The sequence below is a fragment of the Pleurodeles waltl genome, chromosome 6 (genome assembly GCF_031143425.1).
Source record: "Pleurodeles waltl isolate 20211129_DDA chromosome 6, aPleWal1.hap1.20221129, whole genome shotgun sequence".
Taxonomy (NCBI): domain Eukaryota; kingdom Metazoa; phylum Chordata; class Amphibia; order Caudata; family Salamandridae; genus Pleurodeles; species Pleurodeles waltl.
This window is the reverse complement of record NC_090445.1, coordinates 363,530,282-363,548,021: the sequence shown is the minus strand read 5'-3', so window position 1 is coordinate 363,548,021 and position 17,740 is coordinate 363,530,282. Positions and strand designations below refer to the sequence as shown.

Below are 17,740 nucleotides of genomic sequence, written 5' to 3'. Positions count from 1 at the left end.
GTTAAGCATTTAAAATGTGATATACTGAAATCTCACGCTTTTTAAAATAAAATAAACATAAATTCTACTGGCTCTGTCATAACATTTGACAATTCACAGATCAAACGTATGGAATCTAACAGAACTTTTCTCAATGAACCAATAAAGTCTTTAGCCTATCCTATTGATTTAGCAACATTACCGACACAGGCCTACTGAAGGGTGAGTAAACGGACAACCATCATGCATACAGCTACACAAATACAAATATGTACACAATTATAGTTGGCAAAACAGTTTATATATATATATAAATATATATATATGTATATACCCCCTCTCGAAAAGGAATAACAAGGATTATCACAGTGAAAGTTTTCTAGCTCCAGGGTTTGTCAGGGGGTGAACAACACCAAAACCATTGCCAATGTGAGATTTCTTGTAACAAAATACTTGTCTATTAAAAAAACTGTAAACTTTGCACTTGTATAGCACACTACTCACCCTTTAGGGTCTCAAGGCACAGTACACATACCACTGTGGAAACCCTCCTGGCTTTTCCCTGTTAGGCACCCACTCCTGGACAGCCCCACAGTCAAGCCAAGCATCCAAGCACTGTTGTGGAGATTAAGCAAGCTATTGCCCAGAGTTACAGACTGGGACCCATTAATTAGATTAGGCACCAAGGAAAGAATTATCTGGTCTAAGGGAATTGAGCCCAAGTCCTTCTGAGGGGGGAATGGAACCCTGGTCCCAGACCAGATCTCTGCATCAGGGTCTGCTGCTCTAACCATTGTGCCACACTTCTCCAGTCTAGGGTCTGTAACGTGGTATGATAGTCATCATAGTCTACTGGTTTTCCCAAACGCTTTCCACAATGAATAAATAAGCCAGGCCTACTGCATGTGTCATATCTTTTCACAATAATCAGATCAGACCGATGGCATGGGACATAACTTTACCAAATGAATAAGCTTTCCCAAAAGACAACCATCAGGAATAAAATGTAAAAATATATAGAAAATTACAGTTGGTAACACAGATATAATCTCTCCTAACAGACATCGTTGTGGTGTAATTGTTCTACCTCAAAGGTTTGTCAGAGGGGGTAAGCATCACAAAAACCCTTGACTGCTACAGCAATCTATGAGATTCCATATAACAGTACACCACTCAATAGACTATAATATAGCCTTAGAGTCCACTGTAGCGGGCTACACTGGCCATTAAAGGCCTGCCTCCAGTGTTTCGGCTCGGGCCTTTAACAAGGGAACAGGACTTTAATTGCTGGTATAGCCCAGCTATGAAGGGCTATAAGGCTATTAGAACATTTGCCACTAGAGGGCAGAATGTTCTAATAAATCAAAAAAAGTTCTCACAGAGCCTGAGTGGATTAAAAACCCCTCAAGCTCCTGAGGCCTTTGTTCACAGCTGTTGTTGTGAACAAAGAACATTGGAATGCTTAGCTCCCAACATTCCAATGTTCTAATACAGATTAGAACACTAGAATGTTGAGAGCTCCATAGAAAACAATGCTGTGGCTCCAGGCTTATAATGGCTGGTATAAGCTTTCTGCTCCAACATTCCAGAGTTTGTCTTTCTTTTTCTCCCTTTCTAATGTAGAACATTCTCCTCTTTGTGGGTGGAATTTTCTAAAAGCCTTATAGTCCTCTTGCCTCAGGCTATACCTGTTGTTAAAGGCCCTCCCCCACCCTCATAACAGGTCAGAGCCTCCAGCTTGGGTCTATAACTCAGGGCCACAGCCTTTAACAACCCGTATAGCCCTCTGCAGCAGGCTGTAAGGCTACAGTAATAACAAATTACCCATAAATACTTGACTTTAACCTATGCTTTTTACAACAAATACATCAGGCCTTCTGCCTATACCATAACTTTTCAAAATAAACAGATCAGGCTAATTGCCTTGATCATTGGCTTCCTGCTGTATTGATCATACATGTTTCCACAAGACATGCAAAGCAAGCACAATTTTTCAATAGAAGCACACTACTTCTGCTCACTCAAATGCTATATTTAATGTAACTAACATGGGTGAAGGCTATGCCCCTCTCTCAGTAGTAGTTCTGAAAGTTGGTCTTCTATTGGCCCCATTAGAGTACAAACATACAGCAATACAGTACCTACTCGGGATTACACCAACAGCAATACAGCACATAGTAGGAGATACGCTCAGAGTAATACAGGCACTACCGGAGGACAAGCACACAGTAATACAGCAACTACTGTAGGACAAAAATTCAGCACAATACGGCATCTACTGGAAGACAAAACCAAAATCAATAAATCACCTACTTGTATACATCAATCCAGCACCTACTTTGGAAATTCCAACAACAATACAGCATCTACTTGGGGAACCACGTACATCGATACTTGGTGACATATAAGGCAATAAATGGAGTACTGTGCTATGGTCTATGGAAACTATAACACCTCATGAGCAAAATGTTTATGGCAACTTAGTGCCTAGAGAAAAAAAGCCCTTTGGGAGATGGCAGTGCGACACACCGATTTAAATAATAACTCTACGGTCCACTTAGGCCAATCCAGCATACACCGAGGAAGTACACACGGGGCACTATAGCATCTACTGGAGACCCCCCACACAGCAAATACTGAGGGCACAAACACACAGGGTAATAGAGCATGTACCGAGGACATATACAGGGCAATGGAACATATCCTGACTGAGTATATACGTAGGAATTACTCACACAGTATATACAATACAGCTTATACTGGGAACACACAAAGGGCACTACAGCATCTATTGAAGACACCCCCCCCACACACACACAAGCCAATAGAGCATACACTGAGAACACATAAAGGGCAATAGAGCAAATACTGAGAAAACACAGGGCAATAGGACATATACTGAGAAACCACAAGCAGGGCAGCACAGTCATCTGTAGCCACACACCGGGCAATTGAGCATTTACTGAGGAGACAAATTCGGTAATACCTCTTCCCCAACACACACAGACACATGTCAATGCAGGGTCTATCAGGGAGACAGTCATAGGGCATTACAACTGGGGGAAAACATACAAGGTATTACAACATCTACTTGGGAAACAGACTAAGGGCAATGTAGTGTGTACTGAGGAGAAACACATGAGGCCGTACAGCATCCTGTAGGGGGAAGCACTTAAGTCAGTATACAGAACACTAGATCCCCTGTCCCAGAGACTTAACAGGTTGCCCCAGCACCTCTAGCCCAACTAGGAAGACAATATACCACCTAATGAAGGACACATAGGAAACAACATAGCACTTATTGGGAGAGTGTACACAAGGCAGTACATGGCCAACTGGAAGACACACGTTGCACTCTGCGGTCTAAGAGAACATAAAATTCTAACATTATTTGAAGAAGCATCTAGGAGCTATTAGGAGACGCATGAAGGCTAATAAAGCACTTAAAGTAATCAACACTAACGACAACACTGGGTTTATACTGAGAATCAAATCTAAGAAAACACTGCAGCCTCTTCTGGGAAACACACTTAGGGTAATACATCGAATAGCTGTGTCTGGCGTCTCATTGGTCCACTGCATCAACTGCAGTGATCTGTGTTTGGCTCCATATTTGCAAGTTCATATCCCAGCATGCCCACTCAGACTTTCATCTTCCCACGGTGATGAGCATAAGCACCATTGAGGCGGGTAACATTAAAGATCTGCTATCAGTCAATAACACCAAGAGACGTCCTCTGCATGGAAAACACACTTTTACATACTGGCGACTTTCAAGGACAGTAAAGCAACCCACCCCTGCCATGGACACCTAGTGTAAAATTAAATATGAAGCAACACACCTATGAGAATATGTCCGAGACACACTAAGGGCCATATGTATCATTATTCTAAATTGCAGTTACCTAATTATGATTAGATAATAGTTTTATTTAGCGTTTCCTAATGGGTCACAAGTCGACCTACCTCATTAATATTAATGAGGCAGGTCACAATTTGCAACCAATTAGGAAACGCAAAAAAACACAGGGACGCATGGCCCTCCTGGGCTCAGTAGACCACCATGTCTGTGATTGGTTTTAAATAAAGAAATCTTTTCTTTTTAAGTGGAGCCTGTTTTCCTTAAAGGAAAACGGGATGCGTTTAAAAAAGAAAAATTACAAGTTTTCTTTTCATTTTTTAAGAGTAGGCAGTGGTCCATAGGACCACTGCCTGCTTCTGAAAAGCTTTCACTAACATTCTCAATGGGGAAGGGGTCCTTGGGGGACCCTTTCTCATTTACGAATGGGTTACCATCTGCTTGAAGTAGGTGGTAAAATGTGAATGTTTTGCAACTGCATTTTGGTTACAAAACATTCCTACATACCTCTGCGATTTCGTATTAGGAAGGGACGCCCTTAACACGCCCCTTCCTAATAGCGAATTGGTATTTATGCTGAGTTCCAAATTGCGTTTCGGTAACATGTTACCAAATCGCAAATTGGAATTTATACATGCCACAATGCATTTTTGTGGCCGTAAACGTCCCAATTGGGCCGTTTGCGACCACAACAAATACATGATACTTGTAACCCTTAGACAATACTAACAACTAATGATAGGTACACCTGATGAAAAATATACTGGCAACACACCTTGGCCAAATAGAGCCTGCTGAGAGCCATAACTGAATCAAAATATCGCCTACTGGGCAACACACCTAGACTGTGAGTGCGCTACTGAGAGCCAAAATGGACTCAAAATATTGCCGACTGGGCAGCACCTATAGACCGTAAGAGCATCATTACTAGATATTACATTATTTCACATGAATACCGCCTTATTAGCTTTAATAACAGAAAATGAACAATACTCAGTTGGACAGTAGTTTTGTAAGCAATATTTAGGATATAATATTTATGCCACACAATATTTGTTTTTGTAAACAACATTCCGACAAAAAAAACGAAATGCTGATCCTACTGGAAGACACACCTCAGCACTGCAGGATGCAATTGGGCGACGCCCTTGGTGCAATAAAGGATTCATAGGTGGAGACCTGGGCACCACAAACATTGGCAAAATCAATATGTCTAGCTTTAATGTGCTAATGTTTGCAAACTTCCTTTTTGCATGCCTGTGTTTTCATGTGTTTCTACATTAAAGCCGGATCTATTGGCTTTGTCAATATTTGTTTTGATTTTAAACGACTGGATTGTGCACTTTTATGCATTTGTGTAAAAACAACATACGTGTGTACATGTATGCGTGACTTGCCAATGATTCTTGACTAAAGTATTACAAATCCCTGCTACTGGGACAAAATAGACAGTATTAGGGAGGATATATATTTTTCAGTAGAGTGCAATCTGCGAGACAGAACTGAGGCAACACAGTACCTTAGAGGCAAGGAATGTGAGGCATACATAGACTGTTCGAAGATACCATCGTGGCAGTACATTGCAAACTGGGATCGAAAATTAGGACCATAATTCACCTCCTGGGTGCCACTCCTAGGAAACACAGCAACTACTGTGAAACTTATCTTGTGAAATATAGAGTGCAGTGGAAGCCACAATTGAGTCAATACACATCTGTAGCAATGTAAGACACAGAGAGACATAAGCACCTTGGGATTACAGCGCTTACTGGGGGCACAACTTGGACATTACTGCTACTAGGATGCATACTAGGTTCGAAGCCTCATACTGGGAGGCGTAGAAGATGCAATACAAACCCTACTTGGAGACAGGCCTAGGCAAGATAGACGACCTGGCCAATACACCCAACAGAGAACCTAAATGGAAACACACATGTGGCACTGGGAAGCCCATTGGACTAGAACTCGGAGGCCCTGCAATATCTAACAGCTATAATAGGCCCTTCTAGGAGTTTGTAAAGGCAATACAAAGCCTACTGGAAGATACGGCTGAGAAAATACAGAGACTAGTAAGACACACTGAGGATACCCAGGGCGACACTGACCATCTTCGGAAGCACACTTGTGACAAACAATGCCCAGTGGAAGACATAACTGATTATTATACAGCCTATGGTAATACAAGGTGCACAATGACACACCTGGGTAGGAAAACTGGGAAACCTACGGAGAACTGGAAACACATTGAACAAAACATAGGCATATTTGGGAAACATTTAAGATTTACTAGTAGACACTCCTGAACCTGGAGGAATACATCAAAAGAGAGACACTCGTCGCCTTCTGTTACTGAAGTGCTACATCAGTGGCATAGTACAGACATGGGGGGGAAAAAGCAATTGGAGCACAACAGTGGGCCTACTGCGAGGAAACCTCCGGGCGATACAGAACATACTGAAGGACAAACCTGGGCCAACGTACTAGGGACTGACACTCTTCTTGAGCAATGAACCACTTATTCTGCGCCACACCCGAGACAATAAAGTAGAAAGATCCTCCATTAGAGGAATGTGCCACACTCAGAGAATGACAACGAAGGTAATACACGTCTCAAGGGAAGATACACAAGGCAAGACCATCCGTGCTGGGTCACGCAGTTCCATTAAATGTGCCAGAAGGAGTTTTCCCATCAAGGCAACTATGAAATTATATTAGCATTTTAACACACCACAGAGCTTAACATCAAGTCACCTTTTTGGGTCCTGCTACGGGAGCGTTTCTATGACTATTCAGATGGCAACATGATGTGGGCACCTTCTACCTCATGTCTGCTTTCTAGCAGACTAAATATGTGGGTGAAATTAAACTTTGGTTTGACAAAATGTGAATTTGCACTCATAAAGTGCTCACAGGGGCGGACTGTCTGCCACTGGCAGAACGAGGTGAACATATATTGTGTTTCAGTGTTGTGTGGGTTAGTGTGGCTGGTGGACATGGAAGCTTGAGTGTGGAATGTGAAAGTGGGTGATACAAGGCGGAAGCAGAATGACGGTTGTTGGTGGACTAAATGGTGGCTCTCTGCACGGCTGCTGGGTATATTCTGATTACTTAAAGAATAAGACCTTTACTGTGGTTCTTGTGGTTCTGGGCTTAAACTTAACAACGGCAACGAGCAGGAGTTTGAATCCCCCATGATGCTGTGAATGTGTGTGCGAGTGCAGTGATGGTGAGTACCTTGGCTGTGCAGAAGGATGGAAGTTCCAAAAGGGAAGCGTACCCTGAGCCACACGTCATTAAAGTTAGCACAGGGACACTGGCCTTTCATCCTCCAGTACCAACAGTCGCAGTGTAACACATATGGTTTCCAGTTGGAAGGGCGACAATGTCATAACGCAACGTCACAGTGTGGCGTACTGCCATTGTTAGAGTGGCACTGGCAAGCGCAGATCACATGCTGTAGTACATGTGTGTAAAAGTCATGGTGGATGTCAAGACATTACGTAAGAACTGTGTGTTCTACCATTTTGGTGAGGTTGCGTCTGGAGCGGTGATACACACAAAAGAGGTGCAATCAAGTAATTCATATTGATGCTATTTTATCTGGACAAAAGTTAATTTTATGTGAAAAAACAAATATGTGTAATCAGTAGTGATAAACATAACTAGTGTGGTTACAGTGACTGCACGGTTACGCTGAGGTACATTACTTCCACATTTCTTTCCATGGGCGGCCCCATCATGGTATGTGATATTATAAGATACTGAGGGCAACTGCTGTTCTTTCTAAACATTGACATTGAACCAAGAAACAACAATGGTGACTGTTTTGTTAATTTATTATATTGATCTTCTTATAGTGTGTCTACTATGTCAAGCATCCTGCCCCCACCGTCCCTGCTGGCGGAACCAGTGGAACCTTCTATTGCAGTGGTTTAGAAACATTTTAGGACTACTATCCACGTTTTAAAACAACAAACTTTTTTGCGACCCACCTAACTTTAATGGACATTTTTTAATGTAACTGAAGCATTGTGTGGTAGTGCACTGTTCTACACACCTTTTCTGTTGAAGTGGCCACTAACTTTACACAGACAGTTTTACTGCTAAAAAATAAATAGCGCGCACATGATAAGGTGTGGAAATCGGGATTCTGTGAATATTTATCATTTGTTTATCAACAAGTAAAGTGCCTTGATTTGTTTTGTTTCCAGCGCGCTTCAGAATTACACAACACTGTGCTTCATTTTTGCTTTTCCTAACTGCTGAATGAATACAGTCCATTTACAGGTGTCTACATTTTGTTGTGTGTTGCAGAAAACAATCCCACATTCCTGTACTCTAGCAAGATTGTCACACAATTCAATGTAAACAATCCTGTCACTTTGTAGTTGGTGAAAGAAAAAAAAAAAAATTTCATAAGCAGCAGTTTGTTAGAAGACAAACACTAAATGTGAGAGATGAACACAGAATTTAAAGGCATATTTATTTATTGCTCAGACTTTTGCCGTCCATCAAAAATAGGCTGCTGATTCACCAGTGGGTCTGGACCCACAGTTTGAGTACTGTTCTACAGAATGGGAGCCGGGACTGGATTTATTCCAAGCTTATTTTATGTACAAGTCTTAGAGGAGGGAGAGTGCACTCTCCAAAGACAATTATGATTATTTAAATTTTGCTTGGGGACTGGTGGGTTTAAAGAATTTAAAATGTTGCTAATGTTATAGAATCCTGGAAAAGTGGATGTTTACCAAATAGCAGCTAAGCAGACGCAAGAGAGGCATGGTAGAAAAACGAATACTGTGCTAGAAAGATATACGTTTTAATCAAGGTACCAAAGGAAATAAGAATCCATTGATTAATGGGGTTGCTCTGAGAGTGCTAATGGTCGTTTGTGACTTTGAACACATACGCTACGATCATTTTTTACATGACCAAGTGTTAATTAGAATGAAATCAAAGAAAATGAAGGAGTTTACAGTCGAGTGGTGAGACTACTCTTAAAGCTGCATTGCCAGAGGCAAGAAATATTGAACAGTCATAGAAATACATAAATGGAAGGATACTGGTGTGTCTGCTGCAATTAATGTGGTTTCTAGGAACATCAAGGAAGATAGGGAAAGAATTAGGAGAAATTAGCCCGAAAATGTAGTATGTACCCAGAAAAAAGAGATGGTAACTGTTATAGGTGTGGTGCTATGGACACTTTAACTGTGTCTCAGAAGATGATGAATGTGAGCATGTTGAAGGACTGGTTCTTTGCTTGAGTAAAGAAGAGTGCAAATGTAAACATAAAGAGAGGGTATTACCTAAGTGTGAAGTGTTGAAAGGAAATACATGGTCACAAAGGTAGATTCTTTGTACTGTTATACAATCATGGGCAAAGAAATATATTGATAAAATGTGGTCTGAAAAAATGTTAAAAAATATGACTAGCTGACATATGCCTGGGAACGTATACAGCTCACAGGACCTAAAACTTTAACTCTGCCCGTTCAAAGTCATCTGGGCAGTTAGAGTTTTAGGGCAAAAGGACACAAGGAAAGGTATATGTTGCTCCCAAAGCGGAGATGATTCTAGGATGGTTACATCAGACGCTGGGGATGTGATGAGGCCCCAGAGCCCATTCACCCGTGTATGTAGTTTGTGAAGGAAAGTCAAAGTGTGAGAGTAATACAGAAGCTGGCTGTTATAAAGAGAGGGTGAGTTGTGGGGTGTGTTTAGTAATACTTAAGGGATGATCTGGGGATGAAAAAATTATATTTACTTGAAGGAGCAAGCCGTACCTATGAGGCAATAGGTGCACAATGTTCCCATGAGTTACAGAAATATCTTTAAAGACTAATGGGCTTGTATGACAAGGACAGCATCAAACCTATCAAACGTTTGGCTTGTTTGTCACCAGTGGTGATTTCTGTTGAAAACAACTGAGACCTTAGATTATGTGTTGATTTAAGATGTTTAAACAACATTATTGGAATGCACACCTTCACTTTGGCAAACCTGCAAGAGATGTCTGGTACAAAGATTTTCAGCAACCAAACTTACTAGTTAAAGTTAGAGAAGGCCATAGTTAAAGTTAGAGAAGGACAACTGACATTGCACTGCTAAGAGTCTTTCCAATAAAAAAGGCGTTTGGCCTAAAAAATTGCTTCCACTGTATTTTAAATAGTAATGACGAGGTTTGGATGGTCTACATGGAGCCAGGGTGTTGCAAGACAACATCCTGGTGACCGGCCATGACAAAGTAAAGGAAGATAAACATTTGAAGAATGTGTTACTGACACTGGAGAAGAGAGGATTGACTGTGAAATATGCCAAACACAAATTTGGGACACAGGAGATATGTCATAAAATATATAGTCAAAATGAGTCATGTTGATGTTTTACTTATCGCACCTGGGCCAGTGTTAAAAGGGCAACTGATTTGACATTTGTCAAAAATTATGCCAACAAAGTGGAGCCCTTAAGGTGCTGGTTAAAAAAATGCAACATTTGCATGATCTCAGGCACTGAGTGATTAGTTCAAATTTATCAAACCAGAAACACTGCATTGAGCAATTTGTCTTGGGAATTTAATGTGTGATTGCTGTAAATGCAAGTGTGTAGGGACTGTCCCAGGAGCACAGCAAAGAAGAATGAATGGGTTGTGGCATTTGCTTCATGAACACCAACTAAAAGTAACTACTCGGTGATTGATCCTGAATTCTTGATTGCAATGGGAGCATCAGAATGGTTCAGAATGTTATGGGTGGAGAAGAAGTTTCAGTATTAGGACAGGCCATAAACCCTTGTTCAATATGTCCTGGAGCTGGGCAGAATTTGACTTTGTGTTTAGCAAGATCGGCTTTTAAGCTATAAATGTATCAGTGCATAGTTGTGTGTGTATCAGGCAAGTTAAATGTTATTGCTGATGGTCTATTCTATCTTCCACTGAATGATGACGTAATGGTGTGTGAGGAGGAGACTCAAGAATGCAAAGTGGTGTTTACTTATGATGACATGGTGGAGGACGTAAATGATTTGGATAAAGGAGCTGAAGAAATATAGATTCAAGAAATGGCTAAGCATGTTGTGTTGAAGAATATTAAGGCACATTCTGTTGGCCGAGAGAGAAGGAGATGAGGGGTGATTGTGCTGCGTTCAGGAACGTGAGTGATAAGTTGCCGTTGTGCAATGAGATTGAATTGATGGGGATAAAAGTGCGCCTGTGATTGTGTTATGTAAGATAACAGTGAATACGTGTCACAGGGGTTATGATGTATTTCTAGCACCAACAGGAAGGCAAACGAGGATTTCTGGTGGCTTGGTAGTGATTGTATGATTGCTCAGTAGGCAAAGAAGTTCTGTGTGTATTGTCGGAGTAACATGTTGGCAGGGCAAAGGGAACTGCAGCACGGGCCATGGTGTAAAGTGGCCACTGAATTTATGGACCCTTTTTCAAAGTTAACTCAAAGGGAATCTGACGTCATTATCTTCGTTAATTATTATTTAAAATGGCCAGAAGTGTGGATGGTCAAGAGTATCACGATGGAAGTAACAATAGAATTTTTGGAGAATTTTTTTTGTCATGAAAGGAATTGAGAAGTGTTAGTGTCCGATAGTGGTGTGCAACTGCCATCTGAAAAATGCAGAAATTGTTGAAGATTTGTGGTGTAAAATATGTGTGGCTAGTTTTGGACCATTCAAAAGCGATGGGTAAATTGAGCATTTCAATATGGTTTTGAAATAATCCATCTACTTGGCTCTCAAGTCAAGTAGCCCTTGTGCTTGTCCCATCTCTATACTCTAAGGAATCCTCAATACAAATCTTGGCAAATTACGCTGGTTTTAAATTTGCCCCCAAGGTTTGAGTAGCTCTAGCAGAGCAAATTTGTGACTCTCTTTCTGAATTGAGGCATCACTTCCTTTTTCTTGGCATCTTTATGAAGATAGGACAGTGTCCCTGATTGATCTGGAGGGTTCAACTGGATAAGTCTCAGGATTCACTTGTAGACTTAAGAGTTCCCGGTGTACCAATACTATTTTGATCCAACTTGACAGGACACCATGCCTCCAATCAGCCTGCCAGTGCCTGAGGAAAAACAGAGGGTAGTTGGTGGGGCAATGGAGTGGGGGGTGGACTTCGGGCCGTCACTGCCTGAGCAATAACTCCAACCCCTCCAAGAACACAAAAACAAACGCAATTGATGCAACTTCACCCTGTCCTGGTAAGGTTAGAAAACCTGTAACAGATTTTAACTATTGAGAGGACCCAAACATGATCTGGAAACCTACTTTGTGGAGCAGTTATCCACTCACCCTGTGATACTAGCTATTTATTGTGTTACTTACTGTGTGAAGAGTTCGGATATTGTGAGACACACTGTGGTGTTGGGTAATTTGGCAAGTCTGTGACAATATGATGCATTCTGGAATTTACAGTCCTAACTTCACTTCTGTTACACAACTTTTAGCACTGATTTCTAATAGAAACGTATGGTTTTGGAGTGCCACAAAACAAAATGGCTTCCTCAGGCATGCCAGCCTCTTTAAAGCTGGATTTTACAGCTGAGCTGCCAAAACCCCTACTGCTAACAATATTCATATAGTGGGATTAGCTTTCATCCCTTTCAACCACTATTTTTCTACACCCAGCCTCTTCAGGGCCACCGGCTTGAGACTTTAACACTACATGTGTTACTACATTAAGCATAGACCTTTTGGCTTCGCCAGTGCTTATTCTGCTTCCAGTCAAACGAATTGAACGAGTTGAAGAATACCTGTTAAAGAATGGACTGGAAAGCCCTACACAATCTATGGTCTGTGTGGTTGTTTCCATTTAGTCAGCATGTTTGACGCTTTGACCAGTAAGTTCTTGCCACATTCAGTGAACATGCATTATGAAGGTGCTGGCTAAACAAAAGGTCAAGCCCGCACCCAGTCGGTCTCCAGATCGCACTCACCGGGTGCTGCGACTCCAGTCGAAATACAAGATACACTTCAGGTTCGGTAAATGATTCTCTCTCAGTGGTTCCTACGGCATTGTACTGCTGCCCTTTCACCTCTCGGACTGACACACAAACCTATCATGAGCTTTGTGAGGCAGGGCAGAATGACCACTAAGGTACGCACGCTTCTTGGTGCTTTTGGTGAATAACTACAGAAAGTAAAAGATAAGACACTGGCAGCTTGACAAAGACCAGAATAGTAAATAAACCGGACTGGAACCAGCTGAACTGGTCTGTCGTCGACCTTATCGCTTTCAAGTTACCAGACTCAGGTGAGTGACTTCGGGGCGCTCGACGAACTAATTCTGGCCAAGAATGCCACCCTCCTGTTTGTTGTACACTCATTTCTTTAGCCACTACCTTTGGGGTTGCAATAAACTAGGATACACAGCAGCCTAATCAGGGGGAACTCGAAAAGTCCACGAAGAAACCGTGAACAACAAATCCATTTTGTTCCACTCTCACCCTTGGATGTCTCAACTTTCCCAAGCTCTGCACAGAATGGATTATATCTTTCGCTGCACCTGATTCACGCAGTGCCCCCCCTCACTAAAAAAAAGCCCCCCATCCTTTCCTCTAGCTTACAAGCAAGGCCATTCATGCCCAAGTAAGGCTTATGTGCAGCTGGGCTGGCAGACAAAGGCGCCCTTAACTTTACCCACAAAGGGGAACATCTCTGGCCCAAATCTTTTCAAAGGGAGCTGGGGGCGGACGTGAAACCTGCATTTATTGGAGCTCAGGCAGAATGTAAAAAGGAAAAAAGAAAAGGGAAAACTCGCCCCCTCCCACAAACAATACGCAGAACTCCAGGGGGAAAGGGAGAAAAAAAGCAAAAAAAAATCAAGTTCTTCAGGGCCCATTCCTGTTGCCCCTGGTGACCGACTAAATCAAAATGGGAAGAGAGGAGGCGAGCGAAGAGGGGGTCGAGGCTGCTGCAAACCCCCAATTTCTTAGTGTGCTGGGAGGGGTGATGGTAAAGGGATGGTACAGTAGTAACCGCGAACCACAACCACTGCAGCGACTTCGAAAGTTGATGAAAGGGAGGGCGCCGAGTGTACAACGTCCTGAATGTGCTTTGAAAATGTTTCTATCTGCGTCATTGTGGCCGCCCTTTCAAAGGGGTAGGGATGGAGACCGCTTTCGCTCCCTGTCTCATTTTATGGTCACAAGAGCTTGGCGGGTAGTGGTGGGGGTGCGTTGCGTACACATTGCTCCTAAATACCACGCACTGCCTCCCGGTGGGGGCAAAGGTGGGTGGCCGCGGACGTCTAAAAAACCGTAGACGTGTTAGAACCGAATCGAGCCCCCGTTGATAAATGAATTGCACTAATAATTAGGACCTCAAAATAAGCAAGGATGTGGACAAGACAAATTCGTTTAACTCTCTGAAATGATAATTTGCGTTTTCTGCCCCATTTGCTACATTTTTTTTTTATTTTGCTCTAACCTAGCTCTAACCTAGCGCTGTATTTAACAAGTGCCAAGGGGTCAGTTTTCCGAGTGCATTAAGCTGGATTGGAGAAACTGCTGACTCGATGTCTCTGGATTCAAACCCACTTCCTCTAGGTTTTGCACACGGTTCTTGATCAGCATGTGCATTAACCTGCTGAGCTGTTACACTTGTAGACTGCTTGGACATACTGTTACATGCGGCACGCGGCACGCGGCAGGACAGCAGTCACAATCCGAAACACCCCATAAACAAAGCAATGAATTCAGGTGTTTTAACTGCCAGCTCAAAGTCACGTGTAAAAAGGTGCACACACCTTTACTGCTTTAATGCACAACAATCGCACATCAGGGGAATAGGTTGTACCAGGGCCGGCTTTAGCGCTGGCGGTGTCCTGTGCGAGTCTTTTTTGGCACCCTCCACCCCATGACCACCTCCTCGGATTCCCTCACTACCACCCGGTAAATGTGCCCCTCATCTCTCCATAGCCCCCCTTTCACAGATATTAATTTGTTTCAAAGCGCTTGTAAAGGCTGGCTTTACTAATTCATTCAGCTATCCACATATAGTTCTGTTCTTTGCAGCAGGCACTTCAAACCTCTATGCTATTTTATGGGGAGTCAAAACTGCCACTAGACAAAACTCCCATCTCTCTCCCTAGCAGGAACGTGAATCACAAGAGGTATCTTGACATTTTGTTTCCTGAAAGCTGCAAAGGGAACTTTTCACCAGGTGCATTAAAATGGCAAGTTTCTAAGTTATTGCTAAACACAGCGACCCCAATCCAGGTCAGCATCTGATTCAGCCGCACTGCTCGCACCGCCCTAAAGCGGGCCCTGGGTTGTACCCAGCGGTGGATGTGCATTAGAAAAGTATGGGAACTGTGATTCTGCTTACAGCGGGGTCGGTGACAGTGAGCATGGGGACAGGGCCAAAGGTGTGGCTAAAAAAATAAAATAATCTGTAAATTTTTTGGTCTTTTGCCTTTAGGTGACTACATATATTATAGCATGCAGTTTAAATGAAAAAAAATAGTTGTTACTCATTAGGAAATGCACTATAGAATGTTATGACACCTCAATAAGTTAATCCATTGAAAAGGTCTGTGTGTAACCACCAGGCCACAGAATTAACTCTTGGTTGAAGCAGTGAAGAAAAGTGATTTGTGTATGTTTAGTGCTACAAGGTCACAGCCTGTGACAGAAATCACTGTGAATATGTAATTCATTATTTTAAACTTATATTACACGCAGTATAAGATAGACTGCTACAAAATGTTCAAAATTTTAAAGATGAAATGGTTCTTCCAAAATATAGATTTTAGTAAAACCCAGAATGTGCAGGTGCAGTAACTGCGATATATAAAAACACATTTACATTAAAAGTATGCACTTCACATGTCAGTTGTTAACGCCTTGGACTACCTTTCAAAAAGAATAAATCTTAGTCATCACAAAGCTCTTTCAGTGATTAGGTGAGCTAGTCGGGGCTCCAAAGCATCCTATACTTTTGCAGATTTACTCGTAGCTCACATAATTTATTTCAGACAAGTAGGCACCTTGGCAAGAAGGCTTCCTTAGCTGTCTGCTGGGCTTCGGGAGACTCACTGAATGACACTTCAGCTGAGGCATTTAAACTGTCAGAATTAACCATCCTGGGACTGTTGTCTTTTTAACAAAAAGTAGGGTAACAGCGTTAATAAATCCTAAAAGTATGGGCACGTCATGCCCCTACGATTCCACCCACTTCGATCATTTGTTGTACCTGAAGCTAAAAATAGAAGCACAATAAGGGGAGAAAAAGATACAAACAAGAACATCCAGCCTTCATCCTTCCCAGGTAGATAAAATAAATGAAAAAAATAACAATTATAAAGGAAATTAAAAACACCCACCATTTCAGCGGCAAGAACTGATTCAGTTAGTTCTGTGTTACTGAAGCTTTTAAACATCATGGAATTAAGAACTCTTAACAAAAAAATACTCTTTCATGATGAGGGTTATTTCTGCAGCTTTTCCAGAGGTGTGCAAATCAAATTATCATAGCCATATTTTTTTACAGAGTTGGAGGAGCATTTCTTGTTAGAAAAACCGTGCCATTCACTACTGGGCATATTTATCAAAGGTCTGTGCGGCCCCTGCGCACCATAAGGTAGCGCAAGTGCGGTGCAAAGCAGAGACTATTTACCAAGCCACGCAAGGCCACCTTGCGTGGCGGCCCTGCAAGGCTTGGTAAATTAGGAGTAAAGTAAGACAGAGCAAGTTGCTGCCTTGCGTTACTCTGCCTAGAGAAGTGTTTCATGGGTGTAGCATGGGTGTTCCTAAGCATCACCCATGTATTTTTGTGCATTCCTAGATTTACCAAGACTTGTAAATCTGGAATTCAGAGGATTGTTTTTTGTCAGGAGGGTATCCCTTCTTGCCCAAAAACGATCCTGTCCACAAAGCAGGCACCCTTCCACAATGGTGCAAAGGTGCTTGTGTTCGTGCTAGGCAGCAGATGGTGCACCACTGCAGACAGAGAGCAGGAATGTGCTATATCCAGGGCCACTTGAATTATGTGAGTGTGCAGCGGCTGCATTTTTAGTTTAATTATAGATCTGCTGCATATGCAACTTAATTTACCATTTACACCATTAATCTGCAGATTTTAACCAAAAAAGTTTCTACCTGAAATGGTTGAAAAGTTACTAGAAATGCAGCAACATGTGTTACTGTGCAATGGGACGCCCTTTGCAGAGCTTGACTATGCACTCTTCTGTTACTTGTTGCTATATTTGGGTGCTAAAATGGTACTAATGAGGTGCACCCAATGCCCATTCTGTGTTAACAAGTGTACAAATGAGAAATAATGATTAAATAGTATCACAAAATGTGCTGCATTACGCTGCATAATTTGCCTTTTCTTGCTGCATAATTTATTCAACCCTGCTGGATAATGTAGTTGTCACCTGCCACATAATTCCAGTGACCCTGACTATATATTGATAGATGTGGCACATTCCTGCCTTTTTACGCAGTGCATCAAGGTGTCTGGCTGCCTGGGTTTGCGTGAAATGATAAATATGGCCTTAAGTATTTTTATCTACTTGGCAAAATAACCCTCGCATAAACAGGGAGGAAGATGCAGAAGGTTGTGCCGTTTTTCAAACAGATAGAACTATTGGTGGCTTTTTAAATGTTTGCTTGCATTTCTTAAGAGACTAACCTACACATTAATGCAAGTCAGCACATACGCTACCTAGTAGGCTTGAGCACAAAAAAGGAAAAAGTAGTTCCTTGATGGTGAGCAGTGGAAGGATAAGTCAACCAACAGGATAGTTAAGAAGCTGTGCTATGGGGATGGGACAAACACAGAAGGGGTGAGGAAAGTCACTGAATGAGACGCAAGCAAATGAGAGTGACAAAAAAGCCAACCAACCATAAGCAACTGGATGGCTCAAAGTCCACTGTAAGTTTTTGGTAT

The 17,740-nt window shown here is 42.1% G+C and overlaps 1 protein-coding gene across 2 annotated transcripts in view; it reads right to left on the bottom strand.

Moving 5' to 3' along the window:
* Positions 1 to 17,740, bottom strand: part of SALL2 (spalt like transcription factor 2) — a 193,606-nt gene that overhangs the window by 73,247 nt on the left and 102,619 nt on the right. The gene's annotated exons all lie outside the window — the stretch shown is intronic.